This window comes from Scyliorhinus torazame, chromosome 11 (assembly GCF_047496885.1).
Source record: "Scyliorhinus torazame isolate Kashiwa2021f chromosome 11, sScyTor2.1, whole genome shotgun sequence".
In the NCBI taxonomy this organism is placed as follows: Eukaryota; Metazoa; Chordata; class Chondrichthyes; order Carcharhiniformes; family Scyliorhinidae; genus Scyliorhinus; species Scyliorhinus torazame.
The window spans coordinates 104,584,837-104,598,673 of record NC_092717.1 but is presented as its reverse complement, the minus strand read 5'-3'; the positions used below and the strand labels follow the sequence as shown (position 1 = coordinate 104,598,673).

General features: G+C 49.2%; 1 protein-coding gene across 1 annotated transcript in view; it reads right to left on the bottom strand.

Annotated features, from left to right (window-relative positions):
* trpa1b (transient receptor potential cation channel, subfamily A, member 1b) overlaps window positions 1-13,837 on the bottom strand; it is a 256,462-nt gene that overhangs the window by 167,259 nt on the left and 75,366 nt on the right. The gene's annotated exons all lie outside the window — the stretch shown is intronic.

The window sequence follows — 13,837 nt, the reverse complement described above, 5'->3', positions numbered from 1 at the left end:
CACTTTCCACAAACATTCAAACCCTCCACCACCGACAAACAATGACAGCCGTGTGTACCATCTACAAGATGCGCTGTAAGAACTTGCCAAGGTTCCTTAGATAGCATCTTCCACCCCATGACCACTACCATCTAGAAGGACTGGAGCAGCAGAGACCTGGGAACCCCACCACCTAGAGGTTCCCCTCCAAGTCACTCGCCACCCTGACTTGGAAATATATTGCCGTTCTTTCAATGTCACTGGGTCAAAATCCTGGAACTCCCTCCCTAACAGCACTGTGGGTATATCTACACCTCAGGGACTGCAACAGTTCAAGAAGGCAGCTCTCCATCACCTTCTGAAGGGTGACTAGGGATGGACAATAAATTCTAGCCTACCCAGCAACTCCCACGTCCTGCAGATGAATTTTTAAAAAGTAGGTAACTCCCTTCCTGATTCCCCGAAGCCTGTCCACAATCTACAAGGCACAAGTCAGGATTGTTATGGAATATTCTCCACCTATTTGGATGAGTGCAGCTCCAACAACACTCATGAAGCTTGACATCATCCAGGACAAAGGCTGCTTGATTGGCACCCCATCACCCCACCTTCAACATTCACTCACTCCACCACCGACACACAGTGGCAGCATTGTGTGCTATCTACAAGATTCACAGCAGGAATTCACTGAGGTTCCTTCGACAGTACCTTCCAAACTTATGACCTCTGCCACCGAGAAGGACAAGGGCAGCAGATGCATGGGAATACCACCACCTTGCAAGTTTTTCTCCAAGCCACATACCATCCTGACTTGGAAATATATCACCGTCATGCCTCCAATGCCTTTGGTGTTAAGGAGCCCACTTATGTTACCTGCAAGAGTGTCTTAAAACTCTGTAGGAAATCTTGAAAAAACGGTTCTTAGTGGTGTATTTTTGTTTGCAATACTATGAGGAACAATGTACAACCCAGTGAGGAACCAGTCCAGTCATGTGCAAACAATTATTGAAGAATATTTATTGAAGTACAGTGGCACAGTGGTTAGCACTGCTGCCTCACAGCGGCAGGGACCCGGGTTGGATTCCGGCCTTGGGTGACTGTCTGTGGAATTTGCACGTTCTCCTTGTGACTGTGTGCGTTTCCTCTGGGTGGTCCAGTTTCCTCCTGCAGTCCAAGATGTGACCATGCTTGATTGTCCCTTAGTGTCCAAAGATGTGTAGGTTAGATGGATTGGCCATGATCAATGCGCGGGGTTACGAGGATAGGATGGAGAAGTGAGGCTAGGTCGAGTGTTTTTTCAGAGGCTTGGTGCAGACTTGATGGGCCGAATGGCCTCCTTCTGTCCTGTGGGGATTCTATGGATTCTGTTTTGTACTTTAAAGTACCCAATTAATTTTTTTCCAATTAAGGGGAAATTTAGCATGACCAATCCAACTATTCTGCGCATCTTTGGGTTGTGGGGGTGAGACTCGTGCAGACACGGGGAAAATATGCAAACTCCACACGGACAGTGTCCCGAGGCTGGGATCGAACCTGGGTCCTCTGCGCCGTGAGGCAGCAGTGCTAACTTCTGCGCCACTGTGCTGCCCAAGGGATTCTATGGATTCTAAAAGAAAAAAACACACAACAAAATACAAATAGATACTATGACACTCAAGTATATGAATAACTAAACAGGCCGTGTTATCTGAAGTTACCGTTTGTTCCCAAAATATACCCACATTCCCTGAACTCAACGAGACATCCCATTTCTGAAGCAACATCCAAATGCAGTAACACCATAGGTCAAATTCAGCTAATAATTACCACACAATACCGCTTAAATGATCAAGTCAGGGAAAACATCTCTTGCTGGTTCAGTGAAGCACAAAACTGTGTCTTTTAGAGGAGAATATCAGCAATCTGCTGTGGCTTTAAATGTGAGATAGAACAGACCGTCATGGCTCCAATCATAGATGAAACGGGCCTGTCTGACCGTTGGATGGAGAACTCGCCTGCTTCCCAATGAGGGTTCAAGCAATTATACAGTTTAATCCCTTCGATATTCCCCTCTGTGGATTCTGCTGACTATCTCACTCAAATTCCTTGCCTTTAGAAGTTATCATTTTTATAGACTCACTCATCTCTCGTAATGTCTATGATGTGGTCATTCACACCTCAATGTCTCTAGACTCTTGCTAATCTTGTTACTGGACAAATCACATCTTATTATTCCTCTAAATGCTTGCTGGTGTTGTTACTTATCTGTTATTTTATTTTCATCTCAAATTCACTGTTAATAAAATTAAATTCCCACATTGCTAACACTGGAACTCCCTCCTGAACCGCATTGTGGGTGTACCTATACCACTTGGACTGCAGCAGTTCTAGAAAGTGGATCATCACCACTTTCTCAATGGTAATTAGAGATGGGCAATCAATGTTGGTGTCCACGTCCCAGGAAAGAAGGGCAGCACACTAGCACAGTGGTTAGCACAGTTGCTTCACAACTCCAGGGTCCCAGGTTCGATTCCCAGCTTGGGTCACTGTCTGTGCGGAGTCTGTACGTTCTCCCCATGTCTGCGTGGGTTTCCTCCGGGTGCTCCGGTTTCCTCCCACAGTCCAAAGATGTGCAGGTTAGGTGGATTGACCATAATAAATTGCCCTTAGTGTCTATAAGGTTAGGTGGGGTTACGTGGGTAGGGTGGTGGCTTTGGTAGGGTGCTCTTTCCAAAGGCCGGTGCAGACGCGATGGGCCGAATGGCCTCCTTCTGCACTGTAAATTCTAGGATTCTTATTCTAAGAATAAATAAAAATAAAAATGATTACTCTTAGCCTTGAGATAATCTCAATGTCTTGTGTCTTCCTTTGCAGAACCTGCAATAATACAGTAATAGTATAAATTTAAAGAATACAGTTTTAAATTGAAAATCATGTTATTGCTGTTTCTAACCCTTTAAAAAGCTACACCCTGTTTAATCAAGTTTTAACTACGTTTTTAAAGGTGTGTCGAAAAATCAGGATTGGTGCCAGCATCAAAGTAAAGGAATGCAAATGGGTCTTAATGACCGATTTGTATACACTTAGCGGGCCTGGCACCCTCCTCTCTGGCCCTCCGTGATTCTCTGGTCCTCTGGGCCAGGAGTCACGTGGGCGTAAATCACATCAGGTCTCATCAAACATGTGCCTCACGTGGTGGGCCAAAGTGGTAATTGCTTATGGGAGTTGCCCCCAAAATCCATCCCAGGGCTACCCTACCCTTCACAATGCACGACTTGCCCACCCCTCCTCTACCAGACCCGCTTATGGACTCTCCACGCACCCTTTCTCCACGCATCTTTTCTGCGGAGTAGTACTGCATTCCGTATGTTTCCCCTGATGTCTGTGTTTATGTATTTACATTGTGTTTCTATCATATGTCCTATGTCTTTCATGTACAGAAAGATCTGTCTGGACTGTACGCAGAACATAACTTTTCACTGTACCTCGGTACACGTGACAATAAATCGAAATCCAAAAGAGAAAAGAGTGATGATTTGGGGGCAAGGGTTGCATGAATTGGCATTAACTTGGCATTGAAGCATGAGGGCCATGGGGTGGGTAGAGAGGAATGAGGACCATGGGGGATTGGTATAGGTTGGCAGGAATGGGGCACAGGGACGATAGGGGTTGCAGGGGTGAGGGCTGGAGGGATGTTATTTTTTACTATTTCTTTATTTGAAAATAACGCCACCGCACAGAAGCTGGCCTTGTGTCCAAGCTGCCTCTGAACCTGTTGAGAGGTTGGTTGGTTGCAGGACATGCTTTGTGTCAGTAGGTTTGGTGACATCGTGCAGACAGTGAAGAATGAGTGTTATTTTTTCTTGTGATGTGGATGCATTGGTGCAACCTAAATAAACCTTTCATTAATAAGGGAAGCCCTGGCATCCTAGGCAGCAGTGAGAGAGGCCGGAGTGAATTCTCTCATCATTCTCCTTCCTCGTGCAGTATTGACCACTATTGAGTGGAGCAAATCAAACCACAACCATTCTAGACACCATGGTTAGTGCACACTGAAGGACATCTGTCCTGGCACCTGAAGTGCATCTTCAGCATTGCAATGACTTGTTCAATCACACTGTAATAAAACTGTAACTGTACAGGACTGTATTAAATTTAAAGAGATTAACTTGGACACCGAGGAGGTTCAGAATGGTCCAGCAGGTTTAAAAGTAGACAAGTCCCCAGGGCCAGATTAAGTGTAACCCACGCTGTTGAGTGATGCAAGGGAGGAAATAGTAGGGGCACTGGCAATACTTTTCAATTCCTCTTTGGCCACAGGAGAGGTGCCGGAGGACTGGAGGACAGTCAATGTGGTACCATTATTTAAGAAGGGATAAACCAGGAAACTACAGGCTAGTCAGCCTAACCTCAGTGGTGGGGAAACTATTGGAAGCAACCCTGAGCGACAGAATTAATCTGCATCAGATTAATCAACAACAGACAGCATGGTTTTGTTGAGGGCAGGTCATGTCTGGCCAACTTGATTGAATTTTTCGGAGAGGTACCAGGTGTATAGATGAGGGAAATGCTTTTGACGTAGTCTACTTAGACTTCAACTAGGCTTTTGATAAGGTCCCACATGGGAGAATGATAGTAAAGGTCAGAGCCCATGGGACCTGAGGTAATTTGGCAAATTGGATCCAAAATTGGCTGAGTGGCAGGAAGCAGGGGGTGATGGTCGCGGGGTGTTGTTCTGACTGGAAACATGTGTCCAATGGGGTCCCGCAGGGATCAGTGTTGGGCCCCTTGCTGTTTGTGGTTTATATAAATGATTTTAGATATGAATGTAGGAGGGTTGATCAGTAAGTTTGCGGATGATATGAAAATTGGTGGAGTGATAAATAGTGAGGAGGATAGCCTTCGATTACAGGAGGATACAGACAGGCTGGTCAGATGGGCTTATCAGTAGCAAATGAAATTCAATCCGGATAAATGTGAGGTGATGCATTTGGGCAGGACAAACAAGGCAAGGAAATAGATGATAAATGGCAAGTCCCTGGGAAGCACCGAGGATCAGAGGGACCTTGGTGTGCATGTACCCCGGTCTCTTAAGTTAGCAGAGCTGGTGGATACAGTGGTTAAGAAGACATATGGTATGCTTGCCCTTATCAGCCAAGGTTTAAGAGCAGGGAGGTTATGCTGGAAATGTATAAAACGTTGGTTAGACCACAACTAGAATATTGTGTGCAGTTGTGGAATCCACATCATAGGAGGAATGTGATAGCATGGGAAAGAGTGCAGAGGAGATTTACCAGGGTGTTGCCTGGGTTGGAGAGTTTCAGTTATGAAGAGAGATTGGATAGACTTGGAGTTGTTTTCCTTGGAGCAGATACGATTGAGGGAGACATGATTGAGATCTATAAGATTATGAGGCGCATAGATAGAGGAGACAGGAAGAAACCTGGATCAATGACGAGGCGGCATGATTTAAGGTAAGGGGCAGGAGGTTTAGCAGGGATGCGAGGGAAAACCTTTTTACCCAGAGGGTGATGATAGTTTGGAACTCACTGCCTGAAAGGGTGGTGGAGGCAGAGATCCTCATGACATGTAAGAAGTATTTAGATGTGCACTTGCGATCCCAAGGCATAAAAAGCTCTGGGCCAAGTGCTGGGAAATAGGATTAGAATAGTTAAGTGGTTGTTTTTCACCGGCACAGACTCAATGGGCCGAAGGGACTTTTCTGTGCTGCGTGACTTTATGACATGTTGAGGTGATACAGCATTTGTTGTGCTGTTCGGCTTCAATGATGGGGCTTCTAATAAGTGTCATGATCCACGTTTGTACTGGGATCCCCCTCTCTCCTAGGAGCCACCCATTAAGTCTGTTTCTAAATGCAGGCTCAGGAGATTAGGCAAGGTGAATGTTTGGGTTTATAAATAAAAGCATAAAGGTCAAAACCAGAGAGCTAATCATATGTTCTATGAAGTAATGAGCTTTATGGTGAAAGCTCTGTGTGCACCTTGTATAGAATGGACATTAAAGTCCTCAAATAAATTGACAGGATGTTACCAGGTGGGAACCTATAGTTATTAGGAGAGCCTTGAGATAGCTAAACTCTTTCTCCTGAAACACAGAAAAGTAAGACAAGATTTAATGAATTATTTTAGAAGAGTGTTCTGATAGGGTGAATATCGAAGATTACTTACTCTGGTTTGAGTATCAGTGGCATGAGGTTATCAATTTATTTATTTTTAAAAATATTTTTTAGAGTACCCAATTATTTTTTTTTCCAATTAAGGGGCAATTTAGCGTGGCCAATCCATCTAACCTGCACATCTTTGGGTTGTGGGGGTGAAACCCACGCAGACACGGGGAGAATGTGCAAACTCCACAAGGACAGTGACCCAGGGCCGGGATTCAAACCCAGGTCCTCAGCACCATAGTTCCAGTACTAACCACTACACCACCGTGCTGCCCAGGTTATCAATTTATAACAGTAATTGAAAGAGGAAAGTGGTGAAGAGAAATGTCTCCAGGCAAAGCAATAGAGCAATGAATGGTTTGCTACAGGGAGCTATCAGTGAAGAACAAGATCATTTAAAAAGAAAAGTGGATCAATATTTGAAGCAACAGAAAACACAGGAGTAGTGAGATACATTTTAAATTGTTCTACCAAGGAGTCCATTGGTCACGTACAGTTTGGGACAGGACATCATAGAAAAGCAATGGTTATGGGAGAACACAGATTTACTTGCAGATATGAGGACTTACAGACAAACTTGAAAAGTCAGGGCTTTCGCACTAGGGGCGAGATTTAACCAAAACATTTCTAACAGTGGTAGCGAGCAGGAACTGCCGTGAGATTCCTGACGCCCGGCCTGGCGAGGCCGTCACCGCTATAAAACATTAATTGGTCCAATGAATGAGGCCTTCACACCGTAAATTATGGTATGCCAGCTGATTCGCTGGGACCGCACTCGCCAGCCCCCAGCTAACAAGGGACAGAAGCAGCGAAACCAATCCTGCACAGCCAACCCCACTCAGCTCGCAGTCATGCTGCCGTGACGACCAGCCCCATAATTCAGCAATGCAGATCTGAGGAGGATACTAGAAGTGGTTGGGGCAAGATGAGGGTCTCGGCAGGTTCGCCACAGGGCAGCCAGTGCTCCCTGGGAGGAAGTGGCAGCAGCCATCAGCTCACGAACCGTGACCAGGAGGACTGGCACTCAGTGCCGCAAGAAGGTCAATGACCTGCATCAGGCTGTACAGATGAATTGACCCTGGACCCCGCTACCCACCTCCTTTACGAGAATGCGCCTGGCACTGCCCCCGCCCAGCACCAAGCCATGACCCAGCCCACCCATATCTAGCAGTCCCACGCTGCCCCATACCCCCCAACAATGCTCCCCCCCCCAAGTGGCCCAACCCCACCTCAAGCACACTCCCCTACCTCCCAGAGAACCACCCACACCCCCACACCTCACGTGTGGCTACGATGCCCTCTCTGTCACCCCACCGGAGAAGTTGGACCACAACCATTAGGAGAGGACCCAGAAGGGACATCAAAGTCCTCACCCCCTACGAGGAACAGGCCCTGGAGGTTACAGGGGTGGCCGAGGACAGATTGGTCACCATCGTGGAGATCGGCGCAGGGCACAGAGGTGAAGCTACTCCGGCCCTATCCGGGGTGGTCTCTCCCACTGCCACCCATGCAAACACCTCAGAGGAGAGTTTCGAGGATGCCACCATAGATGCAGCACAGTTGGCAGCCCCACCCTCCACCAGTGCAGAGGGGCACACATTGGTGGGCAACGGTAGTGGTCAGGTTTCTGGGGCACATTTTGGTGAGCACCACACAGTTGCTGATGCACATCAGGTGGAGGCAGGAACGCCCAGGCCAGACAACAGTTGGAGATCTGCTGGATCCCAGGACCCAGCTGGGTCCCGACAGATGCTGAGACTCTGGAACAGGTTTACGCAGCGCTGATACAGATGATAGAGTGCGGCCATGATTTTCAGAGCGGGATGTCAGCGACCCTCAGCAGATTCATAGCCAATTGGAGGAGTCCCAGAGTCTACTGGCACAGGAGATGTCGCCGGCACTGCGAGGCATCGAGGCCCACACTGGTGACCGCAGTGGAGACCCTGGTACACAATGTCAGCAGCATTATTGGAGGTGCCCAAGACACGTAGCATCGGTGACGGCCATGACTGATGGCCTCAGTAGAGATGTGTCCTGTACTAGTGGACCTTGATGAGGCTGTGGGACATGTCCCGGTCTCAGATGAGAATAGCCGAGGCGCTGCTGAGCTTGTCCAGTCACTGGTGGCCATTGCCGTGGCGCTGCAGAGTATGTCCCAGTCACTGAGGAGCATCATCAAGGGGGTTGTCACTGTGCTGCAGACATTGCAGGGTAGCTAGGGCTGGCAGAGCCAGATGATTCAGGGGCAACTAGGGCTTGAAACAGCTGCCCCTCCATCCTGAGGTGAACCCCAGGGCCCTATGGGCAACGACTGGGAGGAGGGGGTGCTGGATGCCACCCCGGACCCATTCAGTGGAATGGCAACAGTGGCCACCAGCTCCCCCGGGTTCCACGCCTCTGACAACACCGTGTCTTGCAGTCATCACCTGATATGGGCTGGCACGGTGGGGCATGTGCTGCTGGCAAGTGCGCCGGAGCCCTCCGGCCCCAGAGCCCCAATAGGATGCCCGCCAGGGGCATCGAAGACCACAGGACGTGGTGAGCAGCTGAGTGCCTCCACCTCTGATCTGCATTTTGGGGATACAACTCGATGCAGCGGTTCAGCACGGAAGGCAAAGCATGTTAGCAAGGTTAGCAGCAAAGATACGTTGTCTTCCCTTTCCTTCAAACTTATCTTCAGTGGTTTAGATTTTTTCTTCTTTCTTTTTTGTTTTATAGAGTCTTCATGTTCTTTAGTAAATCATCACTCTTGCTACCATGTCATGTTCTGCAGACTAGCCGAAGTAAATGATCAACTAAGAACATCTAATTTAAATCATTTATTATTTAACAACTGCGTGATTAAGATAACTGAGATAAATAGAATAATGAACTACAGACACTGATTAACTATTGTGGAGCTACTGCAAACTAGGCCTGTCTCCTAGCACGACCTACTCCCTATTCCCCAAACCAGAATAACGTGGTGGGTTAACACCGCCACCTAGTGGTTGGAGGTCATGCATAACATTATGTACGTAACCGCTTTATGCATATTATCACAGTCGGACTCTCAATTAAGCGTGATGCAGCCATAAAGAGCTGGCTTTGAAAGCAGCGAGCAGCACGGTTCAATTCCCGTACCAGCCTCCCCGAACAGGCGCCGGAATGTGGCGACTAGGGGCTTTTCATAGTAACTTCATTTGAAGCCTACTTGTGACAATAAGCGATTTTCATTTCATTTCATTTCATAAAATCGCACCCTAGATCTGTGAAAGCAAAGAGCGGCCTGATAGATTCCTTAAAGATTTTGAAGGGTTATGATAAATTGAGCAGTGATAGATGATTTTCACGAGTAGAAAAAAAAGCTACTCTGAAAAAATTAATGGAAGGATTAGAAAATAAATCTTCACATAGAAAATAGTTAAAATGTGGAATTCGTAGACACAAATCATTGCCAAAACAGAATCGATAAATTCACTTAAAAAGTCATTAGTAACTTGAAAAGGAGGAAGTGTAAAGTACATCGGAATTGAGCAGTAGAGTGGGGTATAGACTGGATTGCTCATAAATCAGCAGCACCACCTTCATGGTCACATCGCTTGTTTCTGTGCTGTAACGTTCTATTAAAGGACTCATTTTAACTCCTGACAGGAAACCAATGGTAACACAAACATCTTCATCATTGGTCAGGCAAATTTTGCCTGATTGGTCCTATTTAAATTCCACAAGTCAGCTCTTCAGACAGAAAGTGGCAGTCGTTCAGGACTGTAGGGAAGGCAGCTACAAAGACGGACAGCACTGGGCAGCAGAGGTTTTGACTTTACCAGGGTTTGTTATGCTCTTGATGTGGCATAAGCTGCTTCCTTGATGTGCACTCTGACAAAGGAAGGTTCAGACTTGGAGATAACTTGAACACATTTATTACTATTAACAATTCTCCTACTTGGATTCGACGCTACTGTTAATCCTTCTATAGCTACTCAGACTGACAAACCAGTCTGCTGCGTGGTGGGTGTGATGTTCAATCAACCCTGCGTCTGTACTCACAGAGTGTCTCCACTGGAAAGAGACTGAGCATGTGTGTTGTGTCCTTATATATGGGTTGGTGTAATGCCCTCCTGTGGTAGGTCACCTCTGTGTGTATCTTGAATGCCCATTGGCCGTGTCCCATCTTACGGACCTATTGGTTGACTGTCTGTGTGTCATGTCTCTGGTGCTCCCTCTAGTGTCTAGCTAGGTGTAGTGTATGTACATTAACCTTTTGTGTACTTACAGTGATGTATATCGCCACACCCATGGGGCCTGGAGGAAAACCTCAGCTTTAACTGGTGAGGTTTCTAGTGATACAGGAAAATGAGGAGTGATGGGGCACAGACAACGCACACGCATATCGGCAGTCTATCTGAGCATTGAGTGACTCACCTAACGAGGCCAATATCTCCTCGATAATTGTCTGACATGCTACTCTTCCTGGCTGTTTCAGACGTAGCACGTAGCAGGCAACACTGCTTTTGTAGACTTTGGTGGGGCTGTGCTGTAAAATAACCTGATCTGCCTTAATTTCTGAAGCACGGCTTCAAGTTATCAGTAATCTTGTACAGGATGATAGATGTTACATCTGCACTCACTCCCTTACCACAGGATTTGCAATGACATCATTAGCCAGGCCTGCAGAACATAGCCTTTGTCTCCTAGGAGTTATTATTCAAGGCAGGATAACGTTTCAATTAACCCAGGCCTGGACAGGCGCCTTAAAAGAAAAGAATTATGGCTATTGCCAGATTATGATCTCCTGTCTCTGATCATTGAGCAACAAGCAACTGTAAGATAAAACCCTTAAAATTCATGAAAATCACTGACTTAGGAACTCAAGACCAATTGGAATCTTCAGAGAAAATTGGAATCTCCAGGGCACAGGAGGCGTGGCCGTGGGCTGCTGGGCCGAACACTGGTTGGGTTTGGGGGGAAGGTGCCCCTGCCATGGCTGGGTGAGGGGTTGGTTAACGGGGAACGGGCCATGTGGCCAGGATGACCCCCTCGGGACTGGGGCGGTTTCTAGACACAGACTGTCATTTCTGCGGCCTGCAAAGCAGCCATCTTGTTGCGCACCCGACTGACCACCCACCTTGGTTCCTGGTTCTGCAGACTGATACCGGACGTATGGGTGCCACCCGATACCGACCCTCCGCCATAATTCCCACCAACCAACCGGCCGCTACCCGCTGGTGGGGCATCAGGCGGCCACCCAAGGGCAACACCCACTGTAGCCATTATGGGGATGCTGGGTGGGTAGCGTGGCACAAAGCTGGCAAGGTAGTGCCAGCCCTGACATCAGGGACAGGCACCAGGGCCAGAGGCCCTCACAGTGCTGGCCACAGACGGGGCCAGGGGTGCGCGATGGGGAAGTGGTATGCGGAGGCGGAGCCCGCAGTGCCAACTGGGGCCACCATGTAGCCCGTTGGACATGGTTGGGCACAGGGGTGTGCACCATGCAAACATGTTGGCCTTTCACCCTGCAGACATTGGAATTTAACCAGCGATGGTGGCCTTCCTGCTAATCGCCGCAGTCCTGGGGGATGCCCTGCGGCTGTAAGAGTGGGCGCTGCTCGAGGAGGAGGAAGCTGCAGCAGTGGAGCCTGCAGCAGAGGGACTGGTGGCAATCGCCCACTAGGCTGAGGAGATGGAGTAGCCAAGGAGGCAGCGCATGAGGCTTTGAGTGTGCTAGCAGCACCTATCATTCGAGGACCTGCCAGACTGAGCATGCCGTAGAAGATTCCGTCTGAGAAGGGAGACAGTGTGACATATCTGTCAGATCATGGCTCACTTTGCAGCACGGGGTGGGGGGGGGGGGGGGGGGGGGGCACGGGGTGTGGGGGGGGGGTGGAGGATGATACCCAATCCTGGCGGGCGTCAAGGTGATGGTCGTTCGAAACGTTTATGCGATACAGTCCTTCCAGGTGCTGAGTGGGTACCTCTCTGGGATCTCACAGACCTCGATGCACAGGTACATCTGTGCCGTCAATACATCCAGTTCAATGTGGACCGAGTGAACAATATGCCCGAGCAGCGGGGTTGGCCGCCATTGCCGGCATACCCCGGATCCAGGGGGTGATCGACAGGATGCAGGTCCCCTACGAGCACCTGCAGATGTCAGGCCGCTCTACACAAACCAAAAGGGGTTCCACTCGATGAACGTCATACACATCTGCACCTGATACCCTGACATGTTCGATAAGCCCAACGGCTGGGGGGTTGGCTCCTGCATGACAAGGATTATCCACTGCAGCCGTAGCTGATGACACCCGTACCAGCCTCCCCGAACAGCACCGGGGCAGCACAGTAGCATTGTGGCTAGCACAATTGTTTCACAGCTCTAGGGTCCCAGGTTCGATTCCGGCTTGGGTCACTGTGTGTGCGGAGTCTGCACATCCTCCCCGTGTGTGCGTGGGTTTCCTCCGGGTGCTCTGGTTTCCTCCCACAGTCCAAAGATGTGCAGGTTAGGTGGATTGGCCATGATAAATTGCCCTTAGTGTCCAAAATTGCCCTTCGTGTTGGGTGGGGTTACTGGGTTACTGGGGATAGGTGTTGACCTTGTGTACGGTGCTCTTTCCAAGAGCCGATGCAGACTCGATGGGCCGAATGGCCTCCTTCTGCACTGTAAATTCTCTGTCTATGTTCTATGTCTAACAGGCGCCGGAATGTAGCGACTAGGGGCTTTTCACAGTAACTTCATTTGAAGCCTACTCGTGACAAAAAGCGATTTTCATTTCATTTCACCTATCCAGAGGCCACAGACTGATGCAAAGACCTGCTACAACGAAGCCCATGCAGCAACCTGGAGTTTGATCGAGCAGTGCTTCGGCTTCCTGAGGAAGCCATTCAGGTGCTTGGACCGCTCTGGAGAGGCCCTCCGGTATAATACTGAGAGGGTCGCTTCATCTGGTGGCCTGCTGCGACCACCACAACATCGCGCAGCAGACGGGTGATGTGCTAGAGAAGGCGAAATGCCAGTCCACTTCCCCTCTTCTGACAAGGATGATGCGGGGGAGGGGGAGGACAGGCAGGATATGGTGCCCAGGCAGACAACGGAGGCCGCACGACGTGTGCTCCAGGGCCAAAGTGCACGGGACGCCCTGTTCATCTCCAGGTTCACCAACTGGTGGGGGGGGGGGGGGGGGGGGAGCTGGCCAAGGGCACGGACACTGCATCCCATCCCCATACACCCCTTGCCACCTTGCCACCCCTCTGCCTGCAATCTCCTCCCTGATACATACCTGACACACTGCGGGGTTTGAGCCCTGCGTTGGCAGTAACACCGGTTCTGGTCCATGGTATGGAGATTGATGCCAACCCCTCTGCAATGAACTCTGGTGCTCCACGTCAAACCCCTGCCCATAGTAGCACTTTCCACCATCCGCCTGGGTGATCCCTGCATGCGAGTTAGTCATTTCATCACACGGTCCCATCGAATCCCTGGGGTGACGACGATGGGGGACCCAGGCCACCAACAATGCCTGCCCATTCCCGGCCCCAACATCCACCCATTTCCCCCCTCCACCCCCCCTCCCCGCCTCTCGCTGGCCAGCCAAGACCCGCCCACCCTGCAAACCCACTTGACAGAGCACCGAGGCAGGTTGTAACAGTGTGAACAAGTGTTTTATGTGACAACTATAACTAAACTGTGCCCTGCACCTGTGCCAACCTAACAAGTGT